At 62.6% G+C, this 12438-nt stretch overlaps 25 non-coding genes across 25 annotated transcripts; all 25 read right to left on the bottom strand.

Moving 5' to 3' along the window:
* Nucleotides 1-135: 135 nt before the first annotated feature.
* LOC138115909 (5S ribosomal RNA) lies at nucleotides 136-254 on the bottom strand. The gene has a single exon (XR_011153811.1). It is a non-coding gene; the product is annotated as a 5S ribosomal RNA (ribosomal RNA).
* A 358-nt stretch (nucleotides 255-612) lies between these two features.
* On the bottom strand, nucleotides 613-731 carry LOC138115368 (5S ribosomal RNA). Its single transcript, XR_011153283.1, has one exon. It is a non-coding gene; the product is annotated as a 5S ribosomal RNA (ribosomal RNA).
* Nucleotides 732-1374: 643 nt separating this feature from the next.
* On the bottom strand, nucleotides 1375-1493 carry LOC138115437 (5S ribosomal RNA). The gene has a single exon (XR_011153350.1). It is a non-coding gene; the product is annotated as a 5S ribosomal RNA (ribosomal RNA).
* A 358-nt stretch (nucleotides 1494-1851) lies between these two features.
* On the bottom strand, nucleotides 1852-1970 carry LOC138115908 (5S ribosomal RNA). The gene has a single exon (XR_011153810.1). It is a non-coding gene; the product is annotated as a 5S ribosomal RNA (ribosomal RNA).
* Nucleotides 1971-2328: 358 nt separating this feature from the next.
* On the bottom strand, nucleotides 2329-2447 carry LOC138115265 (5S ribosomal RNA). The gene has a single exon (XR_011153179.1). It is a non-coding gene; the product is annotated as a 5S ribosomal RNA (ribosomal RNA).
* Nucleotides 2448-2805: 358 nt separating this feature from the next.
* On the bottom strand, nucleotides 2806-2924 carry LOC138115348 (5S ribosomal RNA). Its single transcript, XR_011153261.1, has one exon. It is a non-coding gene; the product is annotated as a 5S ribosomal RNA (ribosomal RNA).
* A 358-nt stretch (nucleotides 2925-3282) lies between these two features.
* On the bottom strand, nucleotides 3283-3401 carry LOC138115907 (5S ribosomal RNA). Its single transcript, XR_011153809.1, has one exon. It is a non-coding gene; the product is annotated as a 5S ribosomal RNA (ribosomal RNA).
* A 471-nt stretch (nucleotides 3402-3872) lies between these two features.
* LOC138115906 (5S ribosomal RNA) lies at nucleotides 3873-3991 on the bottom strand. Its single transcript, XR_011153808.1, has one exon. It is a non-coding gene; the product is annotated as a 5S ribosomal RNA (ribosomal RNA).
* Nucleotides 3992-4349: 358 nt separating this feature from the next.
* Nucleotides 4350-4468, bottom strand: LOC138115404 (5S ribosomal RNA). The gene has a single exon (XR_011153318.1). It is a non-coding gene; the product is annotated as a 5S ribosomal RNA (ribosomal RNA).
* Nucleotides 4469-4826: 358 nt separating this feature from the next.
* LOC138115905 (5S ribosomal RNA) lies at nucleotides 4827-4945 on the bottom strand. Its single transcript, XR_011153807.1, has one exon. It is a non-coding gene; the product is annotated as a 5S ribosomal RNA (ribosomal RNA).
* A 358-nt stretch (nucleotides 4946-5303) lies between these two features.
* On the bottom strand, nucleotides 5304-5422 carry LOC138115367 (5S ribosomal RNA). The gene has a single exon (XR_011153282.1). It is a non-coding gene; the product is annotated as a 5S ribosomal RNA (ribosomal RNA).
* Nucleotides 5423-6065: 643 nt separating this feature from the next.
* On the bottom strand, nucleotides 6066-6184 carry LOC138115436 (5S ribosomal RNA). Its single transcript, XR_011153349.1, has one exon. It is a non-coding gene; the product is annotated as a 5S ribosomal RNA (ribosomal RNA).
* Nucleotides 6185-6542: 358 nt separating this feature from the next.
* On the bottom strand, nucleotides 6543-6661 carry LOC138115903 (5S ribosomal RNA). The gene has a single exon (XR_011153805.1). It is a non-coding gene; the product is annotated as a 5S ribosomal RNA (ribosomal RNA).
* Nucleotides 6662-7019: 358 nt separating this feature from the next.
* On the bottom strand, nucleotides 7020-7138 carry LOC138115264 (5S ribosomal RNA). The gene has a single exon (XR_011153178.1). It is a non-coding gene; the product is annotated as a 5S ribosomal RNA (ribosomal RNA).
* A 358-nt stretch (nucleotides 7139-7496) lies between these two features.
* On the bottom strand, nucleotides 7497-7615 carry LOC138115347 (5S ribosomal RNA). The gene has a single exon (XR_011153260.1). It is a non-coding gene; the product is annotated as a 5S ribosomal RNA (ribosomal RNA).
* A 358-nt stretch (nucleotides 7616-7973) lies between these two features.
* LOC138115509 (5S ribosomal RNA) lies at nucleotides 7974-8092 on the bottom strand. The gene has a single exon (XR_011153421.1). It is a non-coding gene; the product is annotated as a 5S ribosomal RNA (ribosomal RNA).
* A 358-nt stretch (nucleotides 8093-8450) lies between these two features.
* LOC138115902 (5S ribosomal RNA) lies at nucleotides 8451-8569 on the bottom strand. The gene has a single exon (XR_011153804.1). It is a non-coding gene; the product is annotated as a 5S ribosomal RNA (ribosomal RNA).
* Nucleotides 8570-8927: 358 nt separating this feature from the next.
* On the bottom strand, nucleotides 8928-9046 carry LOC138115901 (5S ribosomal RNA). The gene has a single exon (XR_011153803.1). It is a non-coding gene; the product is annotated as a 5S ribosomal RNA (ribosomal RNA).
* A 358-nt stretch (nucleotides 9047-9404) lies between these two features.
* On the bottom strand, nucleotides 9405-9523 carry LOC138115900 (5S ribosomal RNA). Its single transcript, XR_011153802.1, has one exon. It is a non-coding gene; the product is annotated as a 5S ribosomal RNA (ribosomal RNA).
* Nucleotides 9524-9881: 358 nt separating this feature from the next.
* On the bottom strand, nucleotides 9882-10000 carry LOC138115899 (5S ribosomal RNA). The gene has a single exon (XR_011153801.1). It is a non-coding gene; the product is annotated as a 5S ribosomal RNA (ribosomal RNA).
* A 358-nt stretch (nucleotides 10001-10358) lies between these two features.
* LOC138115403 (5S ribosomal RNA) lies at nucleotides 10359-10477 on the bottom strand. The gene has a single exon (XR_011153317.1). It is a non-coding gene; the product is annotated as a 5S ribosomal RNA (ribosomal RNA).
* Nucleotides 10478-10835: 358 nt separating this feature from the next.
* Nucleotides 10836-10954, bottom strand: LOC138115520 (5S ribosomal RNA). The gene has a single exon (XR_011153431.1). It is a non-coding gene; the product is annotated as a 5S ribosomal RNA (ribosomal RNA).
* Nucleotides 10955-11312: 358 nt separating this feature from the next.
* Nucleotides 11313-11431, bottom strand: LOC138115897 (5S ribosomal RNA). Its single transcript, XR_011153799.1, has one exon. It is a non-coding gene; the product is annotated as a 5S ribosomal RNA (ribosomal RNA).
* A 358-nt stretch (nucleotides 11432-11789) lies between these two features.
* On the bottom strand, nucleotides 11790-11908 carry LOC138115559 (5S ribosomal RNA). Its single transcript, XR_011153470.1, has one exon. It is a non-coding gene; the product is annotated as a 5S ribosomal RNA (ribosomal RNA).
* Nucleotides 11909-12266: 358 nt separating this feature from the next.
* LOC138115896 (5S ribosomal RNA) lies at nucleotides 12267-12385 on the bottom strand. Its single transcript, XR_011153798.1, has one exon. It is a non-coding gene; the product is annotated as a 5S ribosomal RNA (ribosomal RNA).
* Nucleotides 12386-12438: the final 53 nt, after the last annotated feature.

Raw genomic sequence — 12438 nt, 5'->3', positions numbered from 1 at the left:
CAGAACCTGCAGCCGGACCCAGAGCCACGCAAGCCATGCAAGCCCCATGAGCCACCCTCCCCCTTGTGCTCCTTGGCACCGCTGCCCAAGCAAAACAAGGCACCTCTGGCCCAGAGCCCAGGACCCAGCAAAAGAAGCCTACAGCACCCGGTATTCCCAGGCGGTCTCCCATCCAAGTACTAACCGGGCCCGACCCTGCTTAGCTTCCGAGATCAGACGAGATCGGGCGTTCTCAGGGTGGTATGGCCGTAGGCACCCCTCAGCCCCACAGCAGCGCTCTCCAGCACACACCAGCGCCTTCCTGCCCTGCCCCAATGCCCCCTGCACCTGGCACACGGCCGCCAGCGCCACTGTCGGCAACAACCCAACCTGCAGCCAGACCCAGAGCCATACAAGCCACTCAAGCTTTTCCAGCCACGCCAACTATGTGAGGACTAACAGTCATGGCCACCAGCTCTGCCCTGCCCTCGGCAACAACAGAACCTGCAGCCGGACCCAGAGCCACACAAGCCATGCAAGCCCCATGAGCCACCCTCGCCCTTGTGCTCCTTGGCACCGCTGCCCAAGCAAAACAAGGCACCTCTGGCCCAGAGCCCAGGACCCAGCAAAAGAAGCCTACAGCACCCGGTATTCCCAGGCGGTCTCCCATCCAAGTACTAACCGGGCCCGACCCTGCTTAGCTTCCGAGATCAGACGAGATCAGGCGTTCTCAGGGTGGTATGGCCGTAGGCACCCCTCAGCCCCACAGCAGCGCTCTCCAGCACACACCAGCGCCTTCCTGCCCTGCCCCAATGCTCCTCGCACCCGGCACACGGCCGCCAGCGCCACTGTCGGCAACAACCCAACCTGCAGCCAGACCCAGAGCCATACAAGCCACTCAAGCTTTTCCAGCCACGCCAACTATGTGAGGACTAACAGTCATGGCCACCAGCTCTGCCCTGCCCTCGGCAACAACAGAACCTGCAGTCGGACCCAGAGCCACACAAGCCACATAAGCCACGCCGGCCACACAAGCTTCATGAGCATCAACAGTCATGGCCACCAGCTCTGCCCTCCGCAACAATGGAACCTGCAGCCAGATCCAGAGCCATACAAGCCACTCAAGCTTTTCCAGCCACGCCAACTATGCGAGGACTAACAGTCATGGCCACCAGCTCTGCCCTGCCCTCGGCAACAACGGAACCTGCAGCCAGGAACAAGGCACCTTGTTCCAAAGACCCAGAACCAGACAAGCCACACAAGCCACCGCAGCCATGCAATCCCTCTGAGCCACGCGAGCCACGGCTACTGTTGGCCTCGCCCTTGTGCCCCTTGGAATGGCTGCCCAAGCAAAACAAGGCACCTCTGGCCCAGAGCCCAGGACCCAGCAAAAGAAGCCTACAGCACCCGGTATTCCCAGGCGGTCTCCCATCCAAATACTAACCGGGCCCGACCCTGCTTAGCTTCCGAGATCAGACGAGATCGGGCGTTCTCAGGGTGGTATGGCCGTAGGCACCCCTCAGCCCCACAGCAGCGCTCTCCAGCACACACCAGCGCCTTCCTGCCCTGCCCCAATGCCCCCTGCACCCGGCACACGGCCGCCAGCGCCACTGTCGGCAACAACCCAACCTGCAGCCAGACCCAGAGCCATACAAGCCACTCAAGCTTTTCCAGCCACGCCAACTATGTGAGGACTAACAGTCATGGCCACCAGCTCTGCCCTGCCCTCAGCAACAACAGAACCTGCAGCCGGACCCAGAGCCACACAAGCCATGCAAGCCCCATGAGCCACCCTCGCCCTTGTGCTCCTTGGCACCGCTGCCCAAGCAAAACAAGGCACCTCTGGCCCAGAGCCCAGGACCCAGCAAAAGAAGCCTACAGCACCCGGTATTCCCAGGCGGTCTCCCATCCAAGTACTAACCGGGCCCGACCCTGCTTAGCTTCCGAGATCAGACGAGATCGGGCGTTCTCAGGGTGGTATGGCCGTAGGCACCCCTCAGCCCCACAGCAGCGCTCTCCAGCACACACCAGCGCCTTCCTGCCCTGCCCCAATGCCCCCTGCACCCGGCACACGGCCGCCAGTGCCACTGTCGGCAACAACCCAACCTGCAGCCAGACCCAGAGCCATACAAGCCACTCAAGCTTTTCCCGCCACGCCAACTATGCGAGGACTAACAGTCATGGCCACCAGCTCTTCCCTGCCCTCGGAAACAAGGGAACCTGCAGCCAGATCCAGAGCCACGCAAGCCATGCAAGCCCCATGAGCCACCCTCCCCCTTGTGCTCCTTGGCACCGCTGCCCAAGCAAAACAAGGCACCTCTGGCCCAGAGCCCAGGACCCAGCAAAAGAAGCCTACAGCACCCGGTATTCCCAGGCGGTCTCCCATCAAAGTACTAACCGGGCCCGACCCTGCTTAGCTTCCGAGATCAGACGAGATCGGGCGTTCTCAGGGTGGTATGGCCGTAGGCACCCCTCAGCCCCACAGCAGCGCTCTCCAGCACACACCAGCGCCTTCCTGCCCTGCCCCAATGCCCCCTGCACCCGGCACACGGCCGCCAGCGCCACTGTCAGCAACAACCCAACCTGCAGCCAGACCCAGAGCCATACAAGCCACTCAAGCTTTTCCCGCCACGCCAACTATGTGAGGACTAACAGTCATGGCCACCAGCTCTTCCCTGCCCTCGGAAACAAGGGAACCTGCAGCCAGATCCAGAGCCACGCAAGCCATGCAAGCCCCATGAGCCACCCTCGCCCTTGTGCTCCTTGGCACCGCTGCCCAAGCAAAACAAGGCTCCTCTGGCCCAGAGCCCAGGACCCAGCAAAAGAAGCCTACAGCACCCGGTATTCCCAGGCGGTCTCCCATCCAAGTACAAACCGGGCCCGACCCTGCTTAGCTTCCGAGATCAGACGAGATCGGGCGTTCTCAGGGTGGTATGGCCGTAGGCACCCCTCAGCCCCACAGCAGCGCTCTCCAGCACACACCAGCGCCTTCCTGCCCTGCCCCAATGCCCCCCGCACCCGGCACACGGCCGCCAGCGCCACTGTCGGCAACAACCCAACCTGTCGCCAGACCGAACACCACACAAGCCACTCAAGCTTTTCCAGCCACGCCAACTATGCGAGGACTAACAGTCATGGCCACCAGCTCTTCCCTGCCCTCGGAAACAAGGGAACCTGCAGCCAGATCCAGAGCCACGCAAGCCATGCAAGCCCCATGAGCCACCCTCGCCCTTGAGCTCCTTGGCACCGCTGCCCAAGCAAAACAAGGCACCTCTGGCCCAGAGCCCAGGACCCAGCAAAAGAAGCCTACAGCACCCGGTATTCCCAGGCGGTCTCCCATCCAAGTACTAACCGGGCCCGACCCTGCTTAGCTTCCGAGATCAGACGAGATCGGGCGTTCTCAGGGTGGTATGGCCGTAGGCACCCCTCAGCCCCACAGCAGCGCTCTCCAGCACACACCAGCGCCTTCCTGCCCTGCCCCAATGCCCCCTGCACCCGGCACACGGCCGCCAGCGCCACTGTCGGCAACAACCCAACCTGCAGCCAGACCCAGAGCCATACAAGCCACTCAAGCTTTTCCAGCCACGCCAACTATGTGAGGACTAACAGTCATGGCCACCAGCTCTGCCCTGCCCTCAGCAACAACCCAACCTGCAGCCGGACCCAGAGCCATACAAGCCACTCAAGCTTTTCCAGCCACGCCAACTATGCGAGGACTAACAGTCATGGCCACCAGCTCTTCCCTGCCCTCGGAAACAAGGGAACCTCAGCCAGATCCAGAGCCACGCAAGCCATGCAAGCCCCATGAGCCACCCTCGCCCTTGTGCCCCTTGGAATGGCTGCCCAAGCAAAACAAGGCACCTCTGGCCCAGAGCCCAGGACCCAGCAAAAGAAGCCTACAGCACCCGGTATTCCCAGGCGGTCTCCCATCCAAGTACTAACCGGGCCCGACCCTGCTTAGCTTCCGAGATCAGACGAGATCGGGCGTTCTCAGGGTGGTATGGCCGTAGGCACCCCTCAGCCCCACAGCAGCCCTCTCCAGCACACACCAGCGCCTTCCTGCCCTGCCCCAATGCCCCCTGCACCCGGCACACGGCCGCCAGCGCCACTGTCGGCAACAACCCAACCTGCAGCCAGACCCAGAGCCATACAAGCCACTCAAGCTTTTCCCGCCACGCCAACTATGCGAGGACTAACAGTCATGGCCACCAGCTCTTCCCTGCCCTCGGAAACAAGGGAACCTGCAGCCAGATCCAGAGCCACGCAAGCCATGCAAGCCCCATGAGCCACCCTCGCCCTTGTGCTCCTTGGCACCGCTGCCCAAGCAAAACAAGGCACCTCTGGCCCAGAGCCCAGGACCCAGCAAAAGAAGCCTACAGCACCCAGTATTCCCAGGCGGTCTCCCATCCAAGTACTAACCGGGCCCGACCCTGCTTAGCTTCCGAGATCAGACGAGATCGGGCGTTCTCAGGGTGGTATGGCCGTAGGCACCCCTCAGCCCCACAGCAGCGCTCTCCAGCACACACCAGCGCCTTCCTGCCCTGCCCCAATGCCCCCCGCTCCCGGCACACGGCCGCCAGCGCCACTGTCGGCAACAACCCAACCTGCAGCCAGACCGAGCACCACACAAGCCACTCAAGCTTTTCCAGCCACGCCAACTATGCGAGGACTAACAGTCATGGCCACCAGCTCTGCCCTGCCCTCGGCAACAACAGAACCTGCAGCCGGACCCAGAGCCACGCAAGCCATGCAAGCCCCATGAGCCACCCTCCCCCTTGTGCTCCTTGGCACCGCTGCCCAAGCAAAACAAGGCACCTCTGGCCCAGAGCCCAGGACCCAGCAAAAGAAGCCTACAGCACCCGGTATTCCCAGGCGGTCTCCCATCCAAGTACTAACCGGGCCCGACCCTGCTTAGCTTCCGAGATCAGACGAGATCGGGCGTTCTCAGGGTGGTATGGCCGTAGGCACCCCTCAGCCCCACAGCAGCGCTCTCCAGCACACACCAGCGCCTTCCTGCCCTGCCCCAATGCCCCCTGCACCTGGCACACGGCCGCCAGCGCCACTGTCGGCAACAACCCAACCTGCAGCCAGACCCAGAGCCATACAAGCCACTCAAGCTTTTCCAGCCACGCCAACTATGTGAGGACTAACAGTCATGGCCACCAGCTCTTCCCTGCCCTCGGCAACAACAGAACCTGCAGCCGGACCCAGAGCCACACAAGCCATGCAAGCCCCATGAGCCACCCTCGCCCTTGTGCTCCTTGGCACCGCTGCCCAAGCAAAACAAGGCACCTCTGGCCCAGAGCCCAGGACCCAGCAAAAGAAGCCTACAGCACCCGGTATTCCCAGGCGGTCTCCCATCCAAGTACTAACCGGGCCCGACCCTGCTTAGCTTCCGAGATCAGACGAGATCAGGCGTTCTCAGGGTGGTATGGCCGTAGGCACCCCTCAGCCCCACAGCAGCGCTCTCCAGCACACACCAGCGCCTTCCTGCCCTGCCCCAATGCTCCTCGCACCCGGCACACGGCCGCCAGCGCCACTGTCGGCAACAACCCAACCTGCAGCCAGACCCAGAGCCATACAAGCCACTCAAGCTTTTCCAGCCACGCCAACTATGTGAGGACTAACAGTCATGGCCACCAGCTCTGCCCTGCCCTCGGCAACAACAGAACCTGCAGTCGGACCCAGAGCCACACAAGCCACATAAGCCACGCCGGCCACACAAGCTTCATGAGCATCAACAGTCATGGCCACCAGCTCTGCCCTCCGCAACAATGGAACCTGCAGCCAGATCCAGAGCCATACAAGCCACTCAAGCTTTTCCAGCCACGCCAACTATGCGAGGACTAACAGTCATGGCCACCAGCTCTGCCCTGCCCTCGGCAACAACGGAACCTGCAGCCAGGAACAAGGCACCTTGTTCCAAAGACCCAGAACCAGACAAGCCACACAAGCCACCGCAGCCATGCAATCCCTCTGAGCCACGCGAGCCACGGCTACTGTTGGCCTCGCCCTTGTGCCCCTTGGAATGGCTGCCCAAGCAAAACAAGGCACCTCTGGCCCAGAGCCCAGGACCCAGCAAAAGAAGCCTACAGCACCCGGTATTCCCAGGCGGTCTCCCATCCAAATACTAACCGGGCCCGACCCTGCTTAGCTTCCGAGATCAGACGAGATCGGGCGTTCTCAGGGTGGTATGGCCGTAGGCACCCCTCAGCCCCACAGCAGCGCTCTCCAGCACACACCAGCGCCTTCCTGCCCTGCCCCAATGCCCCCTGCACCCGGCACACGGCCGCCAGCGCCACTGTCGGCAACAACCCAACCTGCAGCCAGACCCAGAGCCATACAAGCCACTCAAGCTTTTCCAGCCACGCCAACTATGTGAGGACTAACAGTCATGGCCACCAGCTCTGCCCTGCCCTCAGCAACAACAGAACCTGCAGCCGGACCCAGAGCCACACAAGCCATGCAAGCCCCATGAGCCACCCTCGCCCTTGTGCTCCTTGGCACCGCTGCCCAAGCAAAACAAGGCACCTCTGGCCCAGAGCCCAGGACCCAGCAAAAGAAGCCTACAGCACCCGGTATTCCCAGGCGGTCTCCCATCCAAGTACTAACCGGGCCCGACCCTGCTTAGCTTCCGAGATCAGACGAGATCGGGCGTTCTCAGGGTGGTATGGCCGTAGGCACCCCTCAGCCCCACAGCAGCGCTCTCCAGCACACACCAGCGCCTTCCTGCCCTGCCCCAATGCCCCCTGCACCCGGCACACGGCCGCCAGCGCCACTGTCGGCAACAACCCAACCTGCAGCCAGACCCAGAGCCATACAAGCCACTCAAGCTTTTCCCGCCACGCCAACTATGCGAGGACTAACAGTCATGGCCACCAGCTCTTCCCTGCCCTCGGAAACAAGGGAACCTGCAGCCAGATCCAGAGCCACGCAAGCCATGCAAGCCCCATGAGCCACCCTCCCCCTTGTGCTCCTTGGCACCGCTGCCCAAGCAAAACAAGGCACCTCTGGCCCAGAGCCCAGGACCCAGCAAAAGAAGCCTACAGCACCCGGTATTCCCAGGCGGTCTCCCATCAAAGTACTAACCGGGCCCGACCCTGCTTAGCTTCCGAGATCAGACGAGATCGGGCGTTCTCAGGGTGGTATGGCCGTAGGCACCCCTCAGCCCCACAGCAGCGCTCTCCAGCACACACCAGCGCCTTCCTGCCCTGCCCCAATGCCCCCTGCACCCGGCACACGGCCGCCAGCGCCACTGTCAGCAACAACCCAACCTGCAGCCAGACCCAGAGCCATACAAGCCACTCAAGCTTTTCCCGCCACGCCAACTATGTGAGGACTAACAGTCATGGCCACCAGCTCTTCCCTGCCCTCGGAAACAAGGGAACCTGCAGCCAGATCCAGAGCCACGCAAGCCATGCAAGCCCCATGAGCCACCCTCGCCCTTGTGCTCCTTGGCACCGCTGCCCAAGCAAAACAAGGCTCCTCTGGCCCAGAGCCCAGGACCCAGCAAAAGAAGCCTACAGCACCCGGTATTCCCAGGCGGTCTCCCATCCAAGTACAAACCGGGCCCGACCCTGCTTAGCTTCCGAGATCAGACGAGATCGGGCGTTCTCAGGGTGGTATGGCCGTAGGCACCCCTCAGCCCCACAGCAGCGCTCTCCAGCACACACCAGCGCCTTCCTGCCCTGCCCCAATGCCCCCCGCACCCGGCACACGGCCGCCAGCGCCACTGTCGGCAACAACCCAACCTGTCGCCAGACCGAACACCACACAAGCCACTCAAGCTTTTCCAGCCACGCCAACTATGCGAGGACTAACAGTCATGGCCACCAGCTCTTCCCTGCCCTCGGAAACAAGGGAACCTGCAGCCAGATCCAGAGCCACGCAAGCCATGCAAGCCCCATGAGCCACCCTCCCCCTTGTGCTCCTTGGCACCGCTGCCCGAGCAAAACAAGGCACCTCTGGCCCAGAGCCCAGGGCCCAGCAAAAGAAGCCTACAGCACCCAGTATTCCCAGGCGGTCTCCCATCCAAGTACAAACCGGGCCCGACCCTGCTTAGCTTCCGAGATCAGACGAGATCGGGCGTTCTCAGGGTGGTATGGCCGTAGGCACCCCTCAGCCCCACAGCAGCGCTCTCCAGCACACACCAGCGCCTTCCTGCCCTGCCCCAATGCCCCCTGCACCCGGCACACGGCCGCCAGCGCCACTGTCGGCAACAACCCAACCTGCAGCCAGACCGAGCACCACACAAGCCACTCAAGCTTTTCCAGCCACGCCAACTATGCGAGGACTAACAGTCATGGCCACCAGCTCTTCCCTGCCCTCGGAAACAAGGGAACCTGCAGCCGGACCCAGAGCCACGCAAGCCATGCAAGCCCCATGAGCCACCCTCGCCCTTTAGCTCCTTGGCACCGCTGCCCAAGCAAAACAAGGCACCTCTGGCCCAGAGCCCAGGACCCAGCAAAAGAAGCCTACAGCACCCGGTATTCCCAGGCGGTCTCCCATCCAAGTACTAACCGGGCCCGACCCTGCTTAGCTTCCGAGATCAGACGAGATCGGGCGTTCTCAGGGTGGTATGGCCGTAGGCACCCCTCAGCCCCACAGCAGCGCTCTCCAGCACACACCAGCGCCTTCCTGCCCTGCCCCAATGCCCCCTGCACCCGGCACACGGCCGCCAGCGCCACTGTCGGCAACAACCCAACCTGCAGCCAGACCCAGAGCCATACAAGCCACTCAAGCTTTTCCAGCCACGCCAACTATGTGAGGACTAACAGTCATGGCCACCAGCTCTGCCCTGCCCTCAGCAACAACAGAACCTGCAGCCGGACCCAGAGCCACACAAGCCATGCAAGCCCCATGAGCCACCCTCGCCCTTGTGCTCCTTGGCACCGCTGCCCAAGCAAAACAAGGCACCTCTGGCCCAGAGCCCAGGACCCAGCAAAAGAAGCCTACAGCACCCGGTATTCCCAGGCGGTCTCCCATCCAAGTACTAACCGGGCCCGACCCTGCTTAGCTTCCGAGATCAGACGAGATCGGGCGTTCTCAGGGTGGTATGGCCGTAGGCACCCCTCAGCCCCACAGCAGCGCTCTCCAGCACACACCAGCGCCTTCCTGCCCTGCCCCAATGCCCCCTGCACCCGGCACACGGCCGCCAGCGCCACTGTCAGCAACAACCCAACCTGCAGCCAGACCCAGAGCCATACAAGCCACTCAAGCTTTTCCCGCCACGCCAACTATGCGAGGACTAACAGTCATGGCCACCAGCTCTTCCCTGCCCTCGGAAACAAGGAAACCTGCAGCCAGATCCAGAGCCACGCAAGCCATGCAAGCCCCATGAGCCACCCTCCCCCTTGTGCTCCTTGGCACCGCTGCCCAAGCAAAACAAGGCACCTCTGGCCCAGAGCCCAGGACCCAGCAAAAGAAGCCTACAGCACCCGGTATTCCCAGGCGGTCTCCCATCCAAGTACTAACCGGGCCCGACCCTGCTTAGCTTCCGAGATCAGACGAGATCGGGCGTTCTCAGGGTGGTATGGCCGTAGGCACCCCTCAGCCCCACAGCAGCGCTCTCCAGCACACACCAGCGCCTTCCTGCCCTGCCCCAATGCCCCCCGCACCCGGCACACGGCCGCCAAGGCCACTGTCGGCAACAACCCAACCTGCAGCCAGACCCAGAGCCATACAAGCCACTCAAGCTTTTCCCGCCACGCCAACTATGTGAGGACTAACAGTCATGGCCACCAGCTCTTCCCTGACCTCGGAAACAAGGGAACCTGCAGCCAGATCCAGAGCCACGCAAGCCATGCAAGCCCCATGAGCCACCCTCGCCCTTGTGCTCCTTGGCACCGCTGCCCAAGCAAAACAAGGCTCCTCTGGCCCAGAGCCCAGGACCCAGCAAAAGAAGCCTACAGCACCCGGTATTCCCAGGCGGTCTCCCATCCAAGTACTAACCGGGCCCGACCCTGCTTAGCTTCCGAGATCAGACGAGATCGGGCGTTCTCAGGGTGGTATGGCCGTAGGCACCCCTCAGCCCCACAGCAGCGCTCTCCAGCACACACCAGCGCCTTCCTGCCCTGCCCCAATGCCCCCCGCACCCAGCACACGGCCGCCAGCGCCACTGTCGGCAACAACCCAACCTGTCGCCAGACCGAACACCACACAAGCCACTCAAGCTTTTCCAGCCACGCCAACTATGCGAGGACTAACAGTCATGGCCACCAGCTCTTCCCTGCCCTCGGAAACAAGGGAACCTGCAGCCAGATCCAGAGCCACGCAAGCCATGCAAGCCCCATGAGCCACCCTCCCCCTTTAGCTCCTTGGCACCGCTGCCCAAGCAAAACAAGGCACCTCTGGCCCAGAGCCCAGGGCCCAGCAAAAGAAGCCTACAGCACCCAGTATTCCCAGGCGGTCTCCCATCCAAGTACTAACCGGGCCCGACCCTGCTTAGCTTCCGAGATCAGACGAGATCGGGCGTTCTCAGGGTGGTATGGCCGTAGGCACCCCTCAGCCCCACAGCAGCGCTCTCCAGCACACACCAGCGCCTTCCTGCCCTGCCCCAATGCCCCCTGCACCCGGCACACGGCCGCCAGCGCCACTGTCGGCAACAACCCAACCTGCAGCCAGACCGAGCACCACACAAGCCACTCAAGCTTTTCCAGCCACGCCAACTATGCGAGGACTAACAGTCATGGCCACCAGCTCTGCCCTGCCCTCGGCAACAACAGAACCTGCAGCCGGACCCAGAGCCACGCAAGCCATGCAAGCCCCATGAGCCACCCTCCCCCTTGTGCTCCTTGGCACCGCTGCCCAAGCAAAACAAGGCACCTCTGGCCCAGAGCCCAGGACCCAGCAAAAGAAGCCTACAGCACCCAGTATTCCCAGGCGGTCTCCCATCCAAGTACTAACCGGGCCCGACCCTGCTTAGCTTCCGAGATCAGACGAGATCAGGCGTTCTCAGGGTGGTATGGCCGTAGGCACCCCTCAGCCCCACAGCAGCGCTCTCCAGCACACACCAGCGCCTTCCTGCCCTGCCCCAATGCCCCCCGCACCCGGCACACGGCCGCCAGCGCCACTGTCAGCAACAACCCAACCTGCAGCCAGACCCAGAGCCATACAAGCCACTCAAGCTTTTTCCGCCACGCCAACTATGCGAGGACTAACAGTCATGGCCACCAGCTCTTCCCTGCCCTCGGAAACAAGGGAACCTGCAGCCAGATCCAGAGCCACGCAAGCCATGCAAGCCCCATGAGCCACCCTCGCCCTTGTGCTCCTTGGCACCGCTGCCCAAGCAAAACAAGGCTCCTCTGGCCCAGAGCCCAGGACCCAGCAAAAGAAGCCTACAGCACCCGGTATTCCCAGGCGGTCTCCCATCCAAGTACTAACCGGGCCCGACCCTGCTTAGCTTCCGAGATCAGACGAGATCGGGCGTTCTCAGGGTGGTATGGCCGTAGGCACCCCTCAGCCCCACAGCAGCGCTCTCCAGCACACACCAGCGCCTTCCTGCCCTGCCCCAATGCCCCCCGCACCCGGCACACGGCCGCCAGCGCCACTGTCGGCAACAACCCAACCTGCAGCCAGACCCAGAGCCATACAAGCCACTCAAGCTTTTCCCGCCACGCCAACTATGCGAGGACTAACAGTCATGGCCACCAGCTCTTCCCTGCCCTCGGAAACAAGGGAACCTGCAGCCAGATCCAGAGCCACGCAAGCCATGCAAGCCCCATGAGCCACCCTCGCCCTTGTGCTCCTTGGCACCGCTGCCCAAGCAAAACAAGGCACCTCTGGCCCAGAGCCCAGGACCCAGCAAAAGAAGCCTACAGCACCCGGTATTCCCAGGCGGTCTCCCATCCAAGTACTAACCGGGCCCGACCCTGCTTAGCTTCCGAGATCAGACGATATCGGGCGTTCTCAGGGTGGTATGGCCGTAGGCACCCCTCAGCCCCACAGCAGCGCTCTCCAGCACACACCAGCGCCTTCCTGCCCTGCCCCAATGCCCCCCGCTCCCGGCACACGGCCGCCAGCGCCACTGTCGGCAACAACCCAACCTGCAGCCAGACCCAGAGCCATACAAGCCACTCAAGCTTTTCCCGCCACGCCAACTATGCGAGGACTAACAGTCATGGCCACCAGCTCTTCCCTGCCCTCGGAAACAAGGGAACCTGCAGCCAGATCCAGAGCCACGCAAGCCATGCAAGCCCCATGAGCCACCCTCCCCCTTGTGCTCCTTGGCACCGCTGCCCAAGCAAAACAAGGCACCTCTGGCCCAGAGCCCAGGACCCAGCAAAAGAAGCCTACAGCACCCGGTATTCCCAGGCGGTCTCCCATCCAAGTACTAACCGGGCCCGACCCTGCTTAGCTTCCGAGATCAGACGAGATCGGGCGTTCTCAGGGTGGTATGGCCGTAGGCACCCCTCAGCCCCACAGCAGCGCTCTCCAGCACACACCAGCGCCTTCCTGCCC

The sequence above is a fragment of the Aphelocoma coerulescens genome, chromosome 9 (genome assembly GCF_041296385.1).
Source record: "Aphelocoma coerulescens isolate FSJ_1873_10779 chromosome 9, UR_Acoe_1.0, whole genome shotgun sequence".
Classification (NCBI taxonomy): domain Eukaryota; kingdom Metazoa; phylum Chordata; class Aves; order Passeriformes; family Corvidae; genus Aphelocoma; species Aphelocoma coerulescens.
Note: the sequence above shows the minus strand (reverse complement) of the source record. Positions and strands in the feature narration are given on the sequence as shown.